We start from the raw sequence: 20015 nt of genomic DNA, 5'->3' as shown, positions 1-20015 counted from the left end.
GCTGGCATACAGGCCACTATCACCATTTTACAACAACGGTACTGGTGGCCTGGTCTATGCAGACGGACTAAACAGTATGTCCTTTGCTGTGACATTTGTCAGCAGATTAAGGATTCCAATATCAGATGCCCTCGGCAGACCTTTCTCTTAGTGTCAGACAAGCCACTCCATTGTGTGTACTTGGACCATTGTGGTCCCTTACAACCTGATGGTGCATACAAATATATTTTAGTGGCTGTAGATTCCTGTTCTAGATTCCTGTGGGTATGGCCACAACGGTCGGCTGACGCCCGGACTGTTATAAAAGATTTGCTGATCTTTATCGGTACATATGCGGTTGCAGCATTCCATTCGGACCAGGGCCCTGCATTTGCCTCTAAGGCATTCAGGGACACCATGAGGACGATGGGTGTTGAACTCCATTACTCCTCACCATACCATCCCGAGGGAAATTCGGTCGTGGAGAGGCGGAATCGTGATCTAAAGCAATCCTTAACAGCTTGAGTATTAGGTTCAGGCCGCAGTTGGTTGCATCACCTATATGGGGTCCAGAGAGCACTGAATAATCTGCCAAGACGGTCCTTGGGGGGTAAGTCTCCATATGAGGTTCTCTTTGGGACACCTATGTATGTCCCCGATCTTGAGGCCCCTGGTGTGGTGGCAGCAGATACACCATTTGACATAAAAGAACGTCTCGCTGTTTTACAGGAGCTTCAACAATTCCGTGATGATAAATCATCTGCAAGTGCTGCCACCTTGGGAATAAGGGACTTGGCGAAAACTTCGACTGGCTGGATTCCTAAAGTTGGGGATCTGGTTCGTGAGAAGATCGCTGTGAAAAAAGAATTTGGTCCATCATACAGAGCACCTGTACGGGTCTTTGGGATAAAAGGCACCAGGAGTGTCATCCTTCCACCATTGTCTGGTTCGAAATCAAACAGATTTATCTCAATTGATGACATCAAATTACACCATGTGGCCGATTCTTCACAGTAGACCAGGAGGTTCCTTGGGTAGTTCCCGATCCCCTCTCACTACCCAACAGGACATCCATCTCCATAGTGGGATGAATATCACTACTACTGACTATGCAACTATGTCAACTGCTGTTCCGGACACTTCCTCGACCATGGGGAGGGCAGAAAATGAACTTTTATTGGTTCCAGTAACAACTTCACTGAACAACCCGCTTCAGGATTTGGCGGTATTTTACACTAATACTTCCACAACTAATAACGTTGACTATCAAGAGCCTCCACAAGCAGTAGATGGGAATTCGATGTGTCCTGTGTTTGCGGAGACTTCGTCTGGCTATTTTGTAGACATTGATGATTTTTCTTCAGATTCATCCTCAACTGAGACTGACAAACTACAGAGTTGTAGCAAATTCTATCATTTGCTTAAGAAGAACTATTTGATATATCCATGGAACTATCTCTGGTTCTGTTTGACATTTATTGCATTGTTTTTATGGATTGGTTTTGTGACTGTTTTCTTTTTACTAATTAATGATCACTATATCGCTGATCGCTCCTCTGTAGAGCCCGTTGATGTAATTCTAACACCACATCGTTCATCACACAAAGTCCGACGTGATTTGTCCCCTGTCAATATTACAGCTATTCCAATTCCTGATGGGATTGTATGGGACAAAGTTCTGTTCGATATATACGGGCCTACAGAGATAATTCAAGTACCATACATGTTCAAAATTTCAATGTCTGATGTTATTACACCTAATGTTGTCTCTGATGATTGGGATGTCCAAACGGTTGATTCAATGCTAACTGAAATGAATGCTTTTGGAAGTGATGATGTATATGATTATACAATGAATTATGGGGAAATGTTCTGCTATCACAATTGGGGACATCACTACCTGCACCGTGCAACTAGATATAGGCCTCTCTTTAACTACACACAGTGGGAACACTGTTCAACACCACAGGTGGGAAGTCCGAAGTATTACAGTGACAAATTCACATACTTTTCTAGGCATGATACAAAGAAAGCTGAATCATATTATTTTAAACTACCTGCAGCACGAATTGGTAAACTATTACTAACAGATACAAAACTGATTTATTCTGATCCTTTTGTTTCCCGACTATCGATTGAGGGTTATGAATATTGGAAGAACACTATAGATTTGAAAAGCGTGTGGGGAACACGAGATTGGCAAATACAGGGTAGGGAGGATTTGTTTCGAGCTTGTTTGATTCCTGTGCAAATGATTTTTTTGAATGATACTGTTGAGCAGACATCATGTCTGGGGTTAGCAAAAATTAAAGATCTCACCACGCCCAATATCCCTACACCAACAAAGTTTAAAGATTGGCAACGCTTTTTTAATATTTCAGAGGACAGTCTGGATGCACTGGTTCAGGCTGGTGCTTATAATTCTTCACTTTCCCGTTCCGGGGGATGGTTAGTGTGGCCCACCGACACTGATGGGTGTCAGAGGCGGTTTTTGAACAATTCCGGGGGTTTTACCATTAATAGACCAGACCCTCGCTTTCTATCAGGTCAACATACTGGTATAATTACAACATACAGTGTGGGTAAGCTGTGCCAGCAATGGGTGCAGACGAACACTTTAACAGCGGTTAAACAACACCTGAACACTCTTTCTGACAGTATAGATTTACAGGATTTCCTATTAGGTCCTAGGAGACAACACACAAAGCGGTTTTTATATGCTATGTATAATGAAATTTGGAAACTTTCTCAAATTGAAGCTGCTACACGTTTAAGGCAACTTGATAGGGAACATTTAGAAAAAACACTGGCTGTTGTCGACAATGGCATGAACATGCTATCCAATAGGATTTATTCGCTGTCGAATATAGTGTCTTCTGCTATTGATATCACTCAGACTGATTTGTCCCGGTTATATCATGGACAAACACAGCTACGTTCCATCATGCAGCTGGGTTGGACATTACAGACACTGAGAAGCGGCCACATTCCATGGAAATACATTAATGGGAGTGAACTATTTGCTGCTTTTAATTTTTCCAGGGAACAAGTGACAATGGCTAAAAGGGAGGCACGTTTCACCTTGCTTCAAGTAGAAAAATTAGATAAGTTGCCCTTCACTGTAGCAGAAAGTCCTTCAACTATTTGGCTCTTACACGGCATAATTAATTTACCGTTTTCGACCTTTCGTTTCTCGAACTGCCTGAAACATCTTTCAGTGGGACGATATGAGCGGCTGGGAGATAGCTTTATTAAGGAAGTGTGGGAGTTGCCCTTTGAGTATCGATGTCTGAACGGTGAACAGGAGGTCTTTCTTAGCGGAAGTGAATGTGAGACTACTGTTCGCCATTCCATGATATGCAAGCAGGTGTCTCTTCACGGTCTTTGCAATGCGGGGGTCGCGAATTTGGCCTGTTTTCTGAAGGGTACTCCTGTCCCTTTGATTCGTTCAGTGTTTCATGTACTTTCTAATGGAAGTTATGTTCTACTGAGCGATGACAGCTGTTGTGGCTTGCGACCTGGAATTGCCTACGCGATCTCAGTCATGAAGGTCGTTACGTGTTGTGGCCATGTTCTGTTTCCCCCCACACGAGAGATACAAGTATCTGAAATGTGGCCCCACATAGATACTATTAATGTGAATTATGACAAGTTGAGCAGACTGAAGGCGCTATTGTTTCAAAAACAGGTCGCCTTGACATCCGCAAAGGAGACGTATGCTCTCCAGATTGCGAGATCATCAGCCGAGATACAATCCCTTTTAAATACCGATTTCCCCAAACACTTTGGAGAGTTGGTGTCCAGAATATTCAATGATTCGAGCACTACTGGGATTGTTCATTTCTTTAAGGCTGTCGGATCTGGTTTTGTGTCCATCTTTCAGACTGTCTTCGGAGTCATCCCATCAGCCATCCATTCTATCTTTTCCAGTGTGTTTGGTGGCTTTCCGATTATTTTGGCTTTAATTGGCGGACTACTACTGCTATTTTTTCTGATTTGCGGTGGTTGTTTTTTTCCAGCAGTACAGAGCAATGGAGCCACTCCCGTCAACACCGCTGTGCCGTGAACGCATGGTTCGGATCTTCGGTACACCTTTGCTGGTGGAACTGGAATTTGATTGGTCATTGTCATTTCGGCCTCTACTATGGTGTGTACAACCGGTGTTCCGCTGCATATGGGGCCTCTTTGAACATCTTCCTATGGTCTGTCTTGCTGTTGCACCGACATCTCCTGTGGACCACGAACTGCTGATGTCCCCGATGAGGGTTCATACACGGTCATGCCCCTTGAGACTGAGGTTGCTCCGCGAGGCCGCCTATGAGCCTTCTGTTATACAATCTAACATTGATGAGGACGCTGCAGCGAGTGTCGATACACCGATGAATGTGGCTCACTTCTGCTCTGTGGATCCGTTTGTCCGTCCAGCTCTAAATTTCACTTCAGGCGATGTTGATTAATTTTTAAGATCCTTGAATGATGACTTCGATGACATTCTTCAAGATCCCGCATATAGCACATAATTTGAGGAATTTGATTGCCAGTTCCCGGTTCTAAAACTGCTGATTATATTAAAAAGTTTGCTGTACTTGTCATGATTGATTTTAACATCTCTGACTGTTTTTTAAACGAATTTTAAAGACACAGCATTTATTAAGTACATTTTTTATTGCTTGAATTTTCGTTTAGTTTTTTGGATTTTTGTTCGGTAGCAGCTTTTTAGCGATTGGGTTTCTTTACCTTCATCATGCCTGTTACGGCAATGGGGAGGGTGTAGTGAATCCTAGTTTATTTTACCAAGGTAACAGGAGTTAGCTTAGCCATAGGCTTGTAAACTCGTGCCTCCGTCACCCAGTGACTTTTAACCTACTTAGCTTGCTCTGTCTTAGTACATTTAATTATTTATTTCCGTTAAGATGGCGGCCTTGTTTATAGTTAGGCCACTTGTTATGAGTTCTATTATCAGTGTCACTGCGCCAAGGCGTCAAGATCAAGCACGAAAGACAAACATACAGTAGGCATTCACACTTAGGGATTTTCCCTCTCTATACTTTCAAGGGATTGTTGATATTAATTGCCGTCCCAAGCATGCCTGTTATCTGTTGTTATGAATAACACTTATGTCAGGGGACCTTGTAGATCTGTATAAATACATCACACTTTTAGACAGATAATCAGAGGGATTCCGACCGGAGGGCATCGCCACCATCGCTGATACCGATGCTGCAGTCATCTTGACGCTGACCCAGTCTTCGTGTCCCTGCGGAGACTGAGATAGAGACCTCATTCCAAGGTAACGAGGGTTGGGGGCTCCTCTCATGGACACGGCTTTGGCAGATTAGGTTTAACGAACCCAGCTCTCCTTTTCTAGATAGGAGGTTAGACTTACTCTATTCAGGGTATTAGGGCTTATTCCATTTTTATACATATACATATATTTCTTTCATACATTGCATAATGGTGGGGGTCTTTATAACAATGACTCTCCTCTTCACGATATTGTTGCTTGGTATATTCATTATCCTAATCATTGCAGTTCATGCAACTTATCGCAAATTGCAGTTATGTTGAATAAAAACTATTTTAACTTCACTGCATGTGTGTTTTTTGCCTTTGTTTGTATGAGACATTCTAAATCTGTGAGAAAAGGGTAATTCCCGTTTAACCATGACAACCCTGAGAGATCTTACTTTGAGTCCATGCGTAAGCGACTGCTACAAAGCACCTTTTACTATTGTGTTTCTGGTGAGGTACTGCTAGTAAGCCGGTAAGGTTTGGACAACAGTTACAACTAGTTGTAGGAAGAGACTTAGGTGGTCATTCTGACCTCGGCGGTAAAAGGCACTTACCGCCGGTCAGAAGACCGCCATAATACCGCCGCGGCCGCGGTAAACTGCCACGGTCATTCTGACCCACAACTGCCAAACCTCCAAAAATCCGACCTCCACTGCAGTCCGCCACATCAGCGGCCAGCGATAAACTGGAGATGACCAAACCTCCACCGTCACGCCAACAGAAATACGCCCATGCCATTACGACCCACGAATCCACGCGGCGGTCTTTCAAACGCGGTATTCTATTGGCGGTACACACCGCCGCGGTCAAAATACACACCCAGCTCCAAATCACAGCCACATTGGACAATTTGAAATACACACACCTGAAACACATACACACACCACTCCCACACAATCAATACGATATAAAACACACACCCACATCACCCACAAACCCCTACAACCACAAATCAGAGACAAAGGACAGAGAGAGAGAGCACAGCAATTAACAACCCCATCACACAGAGGCACACAACACCATCACCCACACCACATCTACGCATAAAGCACCACACACCAACACACTTATCACCACATACACCACCCCACACCTCATCCACACCACCCCATGGCACCCCAAAGACACCCATGGTTTTCGGCCCAAGAACTCAGGGTCATGGTGGAGGAAATAATAAGGGTAGAGCCCCAGCTCTTCGGCACACAGGTGCAGCACACCACTATAGCCAGGAAGGCGCAGCTATGGCAACGGATCGTAGACAGGGTCAACGCTGTGGGACAGCATCCCAGAAATCGGGAGGATATCCGCAAACGCTGGAACGACCTACGGGGGAAGGTGCGCTCAATGGTGTCAAGACACAACATCGCGGTGCAGAAGACTGGCGGCGGACCCCCACCCACCCCACCCGAATTCACAGCATGGGAGAAAGAGGTCTTGAACATCCTGCATCCTGAGGGCCTCGCTGGAGTAGCAGGAGGAATGGACTCTGGTAAGTCTAATCTCAACTACTTTATCCCCCCCACCCCACCAGCATGCCAACCCACACCCCCACCCTCACCCCCAATCCCCCATCACACATCCTCCCTGATAATGTCTCACCAGCACAACCCACCCAACCCAACACCAACCCCTGAATGCCAACACAAACCATGGACACCCATCACCTAAGCATGACCACTGCACATACCCATCCCCCCCCCCACAAACCACCCTCACAACTCCTCCCACAAGGGTATGGCACCACTGGGGGACAAGGCCACACACAAATCGCACGCCATGGCACACACACAACCAATAATCATACTCTTTTACCCCTGCAGGACCCGAACGCCAACACACCAGTCAGGAGGGTCCAGAAATGTCCATCCCACCCCCGGAACAGGCCCCCAGTGATGACAGCAGATCTGTCGACCTGGAACCTGATGACCAGCCCAGACCATCGGGGACCTCTGGGCAGTCGGTTCCCCTCAGGCAGCCACAGGCCACAGCAGACCTACCCCCCTCAGGAAACAACAGCACAGCACCCACCCAGCGGGCCCATGCCTCTGTCTCCAGGACAGGTCAAGCAGCGGTGTGTCTACCACTACAGGGCACCCAGGGTAACCCACCACCCCAACAACAACAGGGACCTGGGGGCAGTGGTAGTGGGCACACCGTCCAGGGGACAGAGGCCCAGGAACAAAGGGGAACTAGGAGGGCTGCTGTGCGACAGAGGGAGGACAGGCCTAGGGAACCCTCTGTCCAAGAGGCCCTCACCACCATCATGGGAGGCTACCACCACTCCCAAGAGACGATGGTGACGGTCCTGGCCAGGTTCCAGGAGATCCAGGCACTGCAGGAGGAACGGTACATGGGGTTCCGGGACGAACTGCGCACCATCAGTTCCGCAATGGGTACAATCGTGGTGGCACTCAACCAGATTGTTACCACATTGCGGGACCTTGTGGCCTCCCAAAGGGCCCCTGCCACTTGCATGGGGGAAGAACAGCCCACCACCTCCGCCGCCGCTAGTGGTCAGGAGGCCCCCACACAACAGCAACGGCCAACCCGGGCCCCACCCCCTGCAGAACAGGAACCACCCCGCAAGAAAGGCCTGAGATCCAGGAAGAAGACAGAGTAGGATGTCAAGACCCCCGCCAGGAAAGGATCCCCCCGGATGTCATCCCACTGTCCCACTTGTTCACCCTGTCCAACCTAGAACTGCCCCTGCTCCACCTTCCACAGGCATATGGACAATGCACCTGTGCAAACGAGAGTATGGACTCTGCCAAAGACATGCCTCCACCATCACCCTTTTTGAACTATTCACCCATTTCTCCACTTTAATAAATACAATTATTGCACCAAAACCATCTAGAGTCTGTAATTTATTTTCGTTAAAGCAAAGGTAATGGACATAACCAACCCAAAAAGTCCAGTTACATTGTGATGACAACATACCAGTGTCACACAGCGGCAGTCCATGGGGAAAGAAACCAGAGGGCACTCCGTGGGGATCAGATCCCTGAAATAGGAAGGGAAATCCACAACTAAGATACCAGACATTGGGGGGAAAGGTCAGACAGTAGAGAGCCTGTACTGTTACAGATAGTTTGAAATGCTGGAGTAAATTCTTACCTGTGTGTCATTGGAAATACTGCTCTATCACTCTGTCCCTGTTGTCTGTGTCGTCCTCTTCGTCTTCCTCCTCTTCACTCTCCGCAGGCTCCACAGCTGCCACAACACCACCATCTGGACCATCCTCCTGCAGGAAAGGCACCTGGCGTCGCAAAGCCAGGTTGTGAAGCATGCAGCAGGCCACGATGATATGACACACCTTCTTTGGTGAGTACATTAGGGATCCACCTGTCATATGCAGGCACCTAAACCTGGCCTTCAGGAGGCCGAAGGTCCGCTCGATCACCCTCCTAGTACGCCCATGGGCATCATTGTACCGTTCCTCTGCCCTAGTCCTGGGATTCCTCACTGGAGTCAATAGCCACGGCAGGTTGGGGTAACCCGAGTCACCAATTAGCCACACACGCTGTCTCTGTAGCTGTTCCATCACATAAGGGATGCTGCTATTTCGCATCACGTACGCGTCATGCACTGACCCTGGGAACTTGGCATTTACATGGGAGATGTACTGGTCAGCCAAACAGACCACCTGGACATTCATCGAATGATAATTCTTTCGGTTCCTGTACACCTGTTCATCGTCTTTTGGGGGGACCAAAGCCACATGGGTACCATCAATGGCACCAATGATATTGGGAATGTGTCCAAGGGCATAGAAATCACCCTTCACTGTAGGCAAGTCACCCACCTCAGGGAAAATTATGTAGCTCAGCATGTATTTCATCAGGGCAGACAACACTCTGGACAATACTTTGGAAAACATAGGTTGAGACATCCCAGAAGATATGGCCACTGTAGTTTGAAATGATCCACTAGCCAGAAAATGGAGTACTGACAGCACCTGCACTAGAGGGGGGATCCCTGTGGGTTGGCGGATGGGTGACATCAGCTCTGGCTCCAGCTGGGCACACAGTTCCTGTATAGTGGCAATAGTGGCACGGTTGAGTCTGTAGGTCAGGATGACATGTCGTTCTTCCATTGTCGACAGGTCCACCAGCGGTCTGTACACACGAACATTCCTCCTTCTCCTCGCAAGACCCAGCGGACGGTGCCTAGGAAGGACAACAGCGAGCACAGAGTCAATCAACCCACAGGTAAGTTCCCACAGCTTGTACAGTACTGATTTTACTATGGAATGAATGGCTTGTATGAGTGTCGATGCAAGGCCTAGGCATGTGTGACGCATTAGGAATTAAGCCATGTGGGCCCTTGAAATGGCGGCTGCCTGACCTGTGAAGTGTGACAATGTGAAGTGAGGTCATTGCGCTGGCGTGGCACACCGTGGCGGTAGGCGGTCGAAGACCGCGGCGCAAAGACGCATTGGATAACATTGAGCCCTATGGGTTTCAGGAGCCAATGGCGAAGTGCGCCGGCGGTCGCGGTACGCACCGCCGCGGCCGTAACCGCCATTTTCTATCTGCTTGATCACTCGAGACCTGATCATCCACAGGAGAGGACCTATACTGCACGTGCTGCTGTGACCTCGGTCTGGAAGTGACAATGGCTGCTGCTACTGGTGAAAGGGCCCCCGCCTTCAGTTCAGAAGAGTTGGAGAAGCTCGTGGACGGGGTCCTCCCCCAGTATGCGCTACTCTACGGTCCTCCAGACCAACAGGTGAGTACACTCGGACCATGCTTAGTGGGCAATGCCTGGGATGAGTGGGGTGGATGTACGATGGGGAGCGAATGAGGAATGCATGGCACGACAGATGAGAGCATGTGCCACATGGCAAGGTTGGGGAGGGGGGGCCACTCACACCCACCATGCAGAAAACTGATGATTTTTTTTTTCACCCCTGTACATGTCACATAGGTCAGCGCCCATCAGAAGATTGAGATTTAACGTGCCATCGCCAAGGACGTCCGGGCCCTGGGGGTCCACAACAGACGGGGCACCCACTGCCGCAAGAGGTGGGAGGACATCCGCCGCGGGAGCAGGAAGACCGCCGAGGCTCTGCTGGGGATGGCCTCCCAACCTAGGAGGGGTGCCAGTCGTACCTTGACCCCCCTGATGTCCCGGATCCTGGCGGTGGCCTACCCCGACTTGGATGGGCGCTTGAGGGCATCACAGCAGACACAAGGGGGTGAGTACCAGAACATTCTTCTATCTTTGCGCGCAGTGGAGGTGCCTGGTTGGGGGAGGAGGGCTGTGGGTATCCCTAGGCCAGGGTGATTTCTGTAGGCTAGGCCCCTCCGTGAGGTATGGTCCTGTGCCCCCACCGCCCACCTCTGTAGGGTGCATAGTAACGCTATTGATGGACCTGTGTATTCTGTGTGGGCAGTTGTCGCCCATAGGCATGTAGGCCATGTCCCAGTGAATGAGTAGTGTACCCCAAGTGCGCAGCGTAGTGCAGGGGGCTTCCGTGTCTGTCCTCTCCGCCAACGGTGTACACAATGCATGCACTCAACTTGTCTTTATTTCCCCCCCCCATTTTCTTTGTTTTTCTGTGAATGTGTGCATTAGCATCATCAGGCGGAGGAGAAGTGGCATCGGCGCAAGAGGGAGCTGCAGCTCACATGGCCCCGGAGGACCATGCAACGGACTCCAAAGGTGACCAGTGAGACGGGGGGCGAGGGGGGCTCCACAACGGGGACCCGTGCAGACGTCAGTGACAGCGACACGTCCTCGGATGGGAGCTCCCTTGCGGTGGTGGCACCATCCGTGCCTACCTCGACTACAGGTACAGCCGCCACCCAGCGCACCAGCTCCGCCCTCCTAGCAGCCCCTCGGCGTTCCGCCCGTGCCCGCACGGCCAGGAAGCCGGCCATCTCCTTCGCCCCAGGCACCTCAGGCCCTGCCCCAGTCGCCCCTGCTGCCCTCAGTGAGGAGGTCATTGACCTCCTGAGGACCATCATTGTTGGGCAGTCTACCCTTTTGAATGCCATCCAGGGTGTGGAGAGGGAGGTGCATCAAAGCAATGCATACCTGGAGGGCCTTCATTCGGGTCAGGCTGCCCATCAACGATCGTTCAACTCTCTGGCCTCAGCACTGACGGCAGCGATTGTCCCTGTCTCCAGTCTCCCTCTACTAACTGCCTCCACCCAGTCCCACTCCCCTGTTCCTCTGCCTATCCCATCCACACCTACAGACAAGCCTGCACACACCTCAACACCCAAGAGAAGCTCATCCAAACATAAGCACCACAAAACACACAAGCATTCACCCAAGCAACATCCAGATCCAGACATGCCAACAGCCACTACCTCCTCTGTGTCCCCCACCTCCTCGTCTCCCTCCTCCCTCCCTGTGACGTCTCCACTCACACCTGCATGCACACCCCCATCAGCCAGTACACCCATCACCAGCACACCCTCCAGAGCAGTCCGCACACGTGCAGTCACCACCCCCACTGCCATGTACACGTCCCCTGTGTCCTCTCCCACTGTGTCTGTCACCCCCGCTTCCCAACCACACAAACGCAGGCAGGCACCCAAACAACAGCCATCCACCTCACGACAGCCTCCAGCCCAAGCACCTGCACCCAAAGACAGCACACTTGACTCTCCTACAACCACATCCTCTTCCTCCACTCCCATACCCAGTCCAGCTACCCTTCCCATGGCTCCAAATAAATTTTTCCTCTCTAAAATTGACCTCTTTTCCTCACCTGACCCACCCCCTCCGTCCCGTAAGAGTTCCCCAAACACCTCAGCCACCACCAGCCCAGCAACTCCCAAGCACGTCGTGCCTGGTTTTTGGAGTCCGCCCTTTCCTTGGTCTGGGACATCGACCAGCAGCAAAGGCACAGCCAGCCCCCCCCCTGGGAAGAGGAGCAAAAAACTCAAGGGCACGCGTGACAGGCCTGACACGCCTGCCCCCAAGGAGGGTAGCCTTACACCCTCACCTGCCACCACGGGGAAGGGAGCCAAGGGCCACGTACAGTCTGCCAAGGAGGGCAAGGGTGCCAAGGAGCAAAAGGCAGGGAGCAGCCGACCTCGCCATGAGGGCCCCACCAGCCCCATTCCGGGGGTATCCGAGGAGACCCAGGGCTCCATCAAAGGAGGGCCCCGCAAAGGAAGGCACATATGCAGAATGAGCGGCAAGTATTGGCCAGGTGTGGGGCACTGGAGGCACACGACAGGCACCGCAGAAGAGGGCCCCGCCAAGAGAAGCACCGCTGAAGAGGGGCCGCTGTGAGAAGCACCGCTGAACAGGGCCCCGCCAAGACAAGCACTGCTGAAGAGGGGCCGCTGTGAGAAGCACCGCTGAACAGGGCCCCGCCAAGAGAAGCACCGCTGAACAGGGCCCCGCCAAGACAAGCACCGCTGAACAGGGCCCCGCCAAGACAAGCACCTCTGAACAGGGCCCCGCCAAGACAAGCACCGCTGAAGAGGGGCCGCTGTGAGAAGCACCGCTGAACAGGGCCCCGCCAAGAGAAGCACCGCTGAACAGGGCCCCGCCAAGAGAAGCACTGCTGAACAGGGCCCCGCCAAGACAAGCACCGCTGAACAGGGCCCCGCCAAGAGAAGCACCGCTGAACAGGGGCCGCTGTGAGAAGCACCGCTGAACAGGGCCCCGCCAAGACAACCACCGCTGAAGAGGGGCCGCTGTGAGAAGCACCGCTGAACAGGGCCCCGCCAAGACAAGCACCGCTCCGCTGGGCCCTTCATCTCAAGCACTGCTCCGCTGGGCCCTCCTGTCAAGCACCGCTCCGCTGGGCCCTCCTGTCAAGCACCGCTCCGCTGGGCCCTCATCTCAAGCACCGCTCCGCTGGGCCCTCCTGTCAAGCACCGCTCCGCTGGGCCCTCATCTCAAGCACTGCTCCGCTGGGCCCTCCTGTCAAGCACCGCTCCGCTGGGCCCTCCTGTCAAGCACCGCTCCGCTGGGCCCTCATCTCAAGCACCGCACCGCTGGGCCCTCATCCCAAGCACTGCTCCGCTGGGCCCTCCTGTCAAGCACCGCACCGCTCCGCTGGGCCCTCCTGTCAAGCACCGCTCCGCTGGGCCCTCATCTCAAGCACTGCTCCGCTGGGCCCTTCATCTCAAGCACCGCTCCGCTGGGCCCTCCTGTCAAGCACCGCTCCGCTGGGCCCTCATCTCAAACACTGCTCCGCTGGGCCCTTCATCTCAAGCACCGCTCCGGTGGGCCCTCCTGTCAAGCACCGCTCCGCTGGGCCCTCATCTCAAGCACCGCTTGCCCATTGGTATCCCCGGATCTGTGTCGGGCATGGCTTCACGAGGCGCTCTGCCCACCATGCCTCCTCCATGACCAGTGGAGTCTGTTATCCACTTGTGAGACTGTGGCTTTGCACTCCCCAGGATGGCACAGTGGACAAACCAACCACTGTAGAGACTTGAGAGACTGTGGCTTTGCACTCCCCAGGATGGCACAGTGGACAAACCAACCACTGTAGAGACTTGAGAGACTGTGGCTTTGCACTCCCCAGGATGGCACAGTGGACAAACCAACCACTGTAGAGACTTGAGAGACTGTGGCTTTGCACTCCCCAGGATGGAACAGTGGGCATGGAGGAGCTTCGTGGATCTGGGGTCTTGGACTCATGTGGCTGAGGTAACCCCCCTTCCATTCCCCCTGAGGTGCCTGTTTTTAATTTCTTTGATGCCCCTGCAGTGTTCTCTCCAATGGAGTCTGTCTCGTGTGTGGGCTTTGCCCGTGTGTTACTGGACATTAGCCCACGGACATTTGCAGTTGTATAACTGTGCCGGACTTTGGCTCACTGTAAATATTTCGTTAAAAATGTGTAAATATTTATTTTTATATTGCTGAGTTCGCTATAATTACTTACTAATATAATATAGTTTTAATTTTATGATCATGGCCTTTTGTCTTTGCATTTATTTTTGAGGGGTTTGGGGGTGTCACTCTGACTTTTTAATCAGCATTGGTGTGTAGGTATTTGGGTGGGGTTGAGGGTGGGAGTGGGTGCGTTGCGTATGTGTGTGCCCGTAACCTTTCCTCCTCCCCCCTCCCCTGTGTCGTAGGTGCAGTACTCACCGTTGTCGTCTGCGGCGACGGTCGTGATCGTGGAAGAAGAGCAGGAAGGCAATGACTGGGAGGATGTGGAGTTCGGGTTCCATCATGCCCGGTTTCCGCGTGGAGTGTCTCGAGGTGAGCGTTTTCCATTGAAAATGTCTGTTTCCGCCATGTTTTTATCGGCGGGGCTCCCGCCCCGGAAAAGGTGGCGGATTGGTGGGTCGTGATAGGGTGGGCGGTACATTGTCTGCCGCCTGGCTGTTGGCGGTGACCGCTGCGCTGTTTGTTTGTCCCGCCGTGGCGGTCGGAGTGCTAAAGCGGCGGCCTGTGTTGGCGGTTCCCGCCAGGGTCAGAATTCCAATTTTTGGACCGCCAGCCTGTTGGCGGGTTGGCCGCCGCTTTATCACCTACCGCCAGGGTCAGAATGACCCCCTTAGTCACCTACAGACGAAAGTACTGTCATCCTGAGACCAGCAGTCTTGCTCAGAGCAAGAGTCCAAACTACAACAGATTTTCTATAGGTTTGGATTAAAAAATGGGGTTCAAGGACACTGTAATCTGACAATTGAAGCCATACAGAATATATTTCAGATAAAGCAATCTATTTCACTCCTGCAAACCCAGAATCTCAGATCTTCAGAGAAATACGGTAAAGCTATATTGTTCACTTTTAGTTTATTTACTTTCACCTTTCTGACACCTAAGAAAAACAAAAAACATTTAAAAACGCGAAATAACAGCAATAAACTGTTTCAAACTACAAATTGAATAAATACTTAAAACTAAAAAGGCATTAATGATCAAAAAGTCTCACAGGCGCCCTCTTTTCAGCAATATACATTCTACCAACCATACATCGTTGAAAACAAGGACGTGACAAAAAGGTGGAACAGTTCAAAGTCTTCTTGAAAATGACCTAAACTAAGCGAATCTTATGAAAGCAGCAAAAAAACACAAAAAAGAACAAGACGGGGAAAATTGCCCATACAGTAGGATAGAACCATTTCTGAATATAACATATTTTATTTACACATTGCTGTTTTTTTAGGGTCGAGCCTGCGTTGCATGCGCTCGTGCATGTGTATTGTCGCGAGACGCTTTAGGGTTTAGAAAAGGGCTCGGAGCCCTGTTGACGTCACGTCAGTGTTTTTCATTGGTTCGTGGGCTTGCCTAATAAAATCTACTTGCTTTCTTTAGTGGAAGGCACGCATACGTCATGCCTTTTCCGGTGGCTAGCCCTCCTCGAGCGCAGCGACCAAGTACAAAAAACATGCGAGGCTCGCTGCTTTCTGTCCGGCTCGTGGACTACTTTGTCTCTAATTTACTAGCGTGATCTCGCTTGGCAGAAGTCGAGCGCTTTACATAGTTAATTGCACTTTTTCGGGTTACGTACATAAATGCACTTTTGCCGATGGGTTAAAAGTCGGGTTAGGAGTTTACAACGCGATCAGCTCTAACATGAGCAAACGCGAGACCCGTTGCATTGCAAATGTTTGTTTAACTTTGATTCAGATTCAGTAAAAAACAGTTCCCTCCGTGGTATCTTTATATGCTGCAGATTAGAGCAGAAGGCCCTCTCAAAGAAGGACCTGCGTGTCTGGACATGAGCAGGGCAAGTTTTTCGGACTGTTAATTTTGACTCTGCAGACCTCCTTCGAGTGTTCCTGGTGACTAATTTCACGTTGCAAAGCGACGGTTTTACAATCGTATATATTCAACCTCATTCATCCACCAACCTCTCTCCCTTGTTTTCTACATAAACATACCTTTTGGGCATTTTATTGAATTAGAAACTTGGTGGAGTGGGGAGGAACAGAAAAATGTAGTTAGGAAGTGCAGATCCTGGAAAGGCGGTACCATTATTATTTGAAATTAAAAATGAAAACGTCCTCCCCATATCATGTGAAAAAATATTTTCTTGGCAGTTTGTCTTTTTAATTTAGAATATAAAAGGACTTTGCATGCGTTCCCAACAGCACATTTGAACAACACTGCAAATAGAAGCCTTCTTTGTGCTGGTTCGTTAACAGTAGCAAAATCTCCCTTATCATAAAGACATCTCATTGAAACAGAGGACTGCAGGGTTTGGGGTGATGTCTGAGTCTAGAAGGCCAGGGGTGGAGTACAGTACACAGTGCTCCTGTTCCTCCCTGTCCATCTGATGACGTCATGGAGCTTGGGTAGCCCCAGAAAACCTGCTCGAACAACAGCCCGAAAAGACAGGCATGTATGAGTACACCAAGGAGTACTTCTGTAGTATTACTTCACATACTTATTAATGCCTGCAGAAATATGGGAATATTTAGAGAATAATCATAAACAATTAGAATATAGGCTGCTAATTAATTTTACTAATAAGGAGTTGTGCATCTTGGGGTCATATTCACAAAGTCATATGAGAGTATTTACAAGCGTACTCCTGTAGTAATACTTCACATACTTGTGCATGACATTCCGAATTGTCCCATGGACCACAAGTAAATATTGTGGTGCCAAAGTTCCACTATCAAGTACTTACTATCAAACACAGTAAGGCTGTAATAGAGTAGTGCATAACTGAAAACTAAACCCAACTTCAGACCAGACAGAGAACCGTACCACTAAATATAGAATACGGAGGGTTTTGGACACTGGAAGCTGCACGACTACATTTGCATCTGGGCAAGCTTGACAGACTCAAACGTCTTTGATGAATTATACCCCTCAAGAAAGCTAACCGGCCAAAAAGCATTTATTAATTAGAGTCTACCACGTTGTAGAGCTGTCTACCCCATTTATTTTTTAGTTGAGCTCATTATTACCACATTGAACATCAACATACGTTTAAATATATGCTAAAAGTCTAGAAGTAGCAAATTCAAGCCATCCATTTTGATTGAGCTAACATGGATACCCTGAAATTCCCCACACAGCGATGGCGTTTCATTGGTGCCGAGGAGACGCAGTGGAGTTCGGGTGCAGGTTCCGAATGCGACGTCGAGGCAATGCGTAGATTCCAATGGGCGCCGAAGATGCGATGCGGAGTGTCAGTGTCATTTACCGAGGCTGTAGTCAATGAGGATGCAAGTCACTTTGGGTTCTGAGTTGGAGAGATTAAGGTTCAGTCTTTCCCACTCCCAGGCAACAGGGCACTGATCAGCAGAGCAGGAGTCCAGCAAGCAGCAGTCCAGCAGAGTGGCAGGACTTCACCAGCTCAACAGCTCTTCTTCCTCATAGAGTATCTACAGGTCCATAAGTGTACTCAAGTGGTGGTGTCAGAAGTCCAGTACTTATACTCAGTTGGGCCTTTGAAGTGGTGGAGACTTCAAAGACATGCCTTTGAAGTGCACCCAGTCCCTGCCCTTCTTGTCCTGGCTCCAAACTCACTACACAGGGTTATGCAGCCCTTTTTGTGTGGCGAGGACACAGACTTTTCAGGTGTAAGTGAGGCTGTGCCCAGCACCTCCCTCCCATCTTGCCTTGGATGGCCCATCAAGGCCCATCAGGTCACATCTAAACTCCCATTGTGTGTGGCTGTGTAGGAGGAAATCACAAATGGATATGAAATTAAATGAAACATAATTTGTACAGCGTACGGCTACTCGGGAATTGTCTCAGCAGAGAAAGTGTTCCAGCTCATTATTGAGCAAAAAAACACTTTTTTAAGTTTCTTTTTAAACTGACACTCAGAGTCAATTTGTGGAAGGTCTAAGGGGAGTTTATTTCAAGCCAGAGGTCCCAAGTTGGAAAAAGAAGGACCTCCCACTTTTAAAAGGCCCACCCTAGGGACTGCAGCCAGGAATCTATTCTAGGAATGAAAGTTTTTCTTATGGCTGTAGCGTTTTATCCTAATAGACAAACATCTAGGGCCAGTTTGGTGCAGTGCATTAAAATCAGGATTTTGAACGAGATTTGTTTGTTCACTGGGAACCTGTCCAAGAACCTTCAAAGAGGGGAGATGTGAGCCCGCTTTGGAAGACTGAGCGTTATTCAAATTGCAACATTTTGTGTTATTTGCATTTTTGACTAGGTACTGTGGGAGACTTGAGTAGAGTGCATTCACATAATCCAGCCTAGCCACACTCAAACCCAGTACCATTGTTTCCTGGCTGAAAAAGAAAGAAAATGCAGAAAATCTTTAACAGTGTGTAAGAGGCCAAAGCACATTCCTACTACCATGTTTGTTTTTGAAAGGCCAACTTTCAAGTTTTTGACAGAATCTTCTTGCAAATTAGTCAAGGCCAATTGATTTGCCAATTCAAGTTGAAACTATGCCCAGAACAGAGAACTTCTGTCTTATCTGCATTGCACTTTAGTTGGTTTAGGAGCATCCATTGAAAAACTGCAGTAATACATAATTTAGTAGAATCAGGACTGATCGCTTCACCTTTATTAAATGAAAAGGAAAGCTGAGTGTCAGCAGCGTAGGAGATTATTTTTTTGACCCCCAAATGTCTTCACCAGAGTCGCTATTTGGGAAATAAAGATGTTGAACATCATAGGGCTAAGGGCAGATCCCTGTGGAACTCCCACTGTGATTCTCATTGTGCCAGAACATGGAGGCATCCAAACGTCCTGGCCCTATTGTCAAGAAAAAATATCAGTCACTTCAGTGCAGAACCCCCAATCCCTATGTCCTGCAAGCAAGAAAAGACCGGAATGGGGCACCATATCAGAGGCTGCTGACAAGTCCAGCAAGATCAGGCCAGCTTTTTCCCCAGCATCCAGGGTATTTCTAACACTTCCAGAAGTGCCACATCTCTCCTAAACTTAGGCCCAGTGGCAGATTGGCTGTGATGAAGAAGCTCATTAATTTCTAAATAAATTGACAGCTGCCGATTTACAAATTCTTACAATAATTTGGATGGCACTGGCAGCAGAGAAATGGGCCTATAGTTCCCTGGAACATTATGGTCAACTGTAGGTTTTTTGGGGAGGGATAACATTGTAACCTGCTTCCACAATGAAGGAAAAAACGCTGCAGACTGGGAGTCATTCAACAGTGTATTAACTACTGGGTTAATGGCATCTTCCACAAAAGCTAAAAGAAAGGGGGGACAGGAATCCAAAGGAGAACTTGACTTCAGATTTAAATAGCTGCCCTAGTGTTTTTCATAGAAAATGCACTAAAGGAAAGTAAGGAAGGGGCACATTATTTGGGGCATAGGCCAGAATGTCTACATAATCATCCTGTGTTCTTGTCACATTCTGGCTAATTTGCATTTTCTGGACTTTATTATAGAATAAATTGGCCGATGGTTCACAACACTCAACAGAGGGCTCCTTACTTCTAAGTCAGGTTATTGCTTCAGAAAAGTTTTTTTTACAGTTGTAAAAATGTATCATGACTTGTTCTCAGTTTACTCAATCCTGCCTTCGTTGCATTTCCTTTTAATAGATTTAGCAAGTGCCTAGTGTTTTTAAGGGCCTGTTTATAGTTAACACACACTTGAATAACAGCTCTGATTAGCAAATATCATGATGTCAAGTAGGCCCCAGCAACAAAGTTCACCTAAGTGGCCCTTACAGGTGACATACCATATGCATGCATGCCATATGAACTGCCACAAGTTGCCCACTGGGAAATCAGGATCTCACAAATCTACAACTGCATGGCTGAAGTTGTGCAATCACAATAACCAGTCCACAAGTAGGAGACCTCATCACCCACAAAGCTTTGCCCCATGGAGCAGACCTGTTCCCTGTTGTCATAC

The sequence above is a fragment of the Pleurodeles waltl genome, chromosome 6 (genome assembly GCF_031143425.1).
Source record: "Pleurodeles waltl isolate 20211129_DDA chromosome 6, aPleWal1.hap1.20221129, whole genome shotgun sequence".
NCBI classification, from domain to species: Eukaryota; Metazoa; Chordata; class Amphibia; order Caudata; family Salamandridae; genus Pleurodeles; species Pleurodeles waltl.
The sequence above is the reverse complement of the archived record's forward strand: the minus strand, read 5'-3'. Positions refer to the sequence as shown.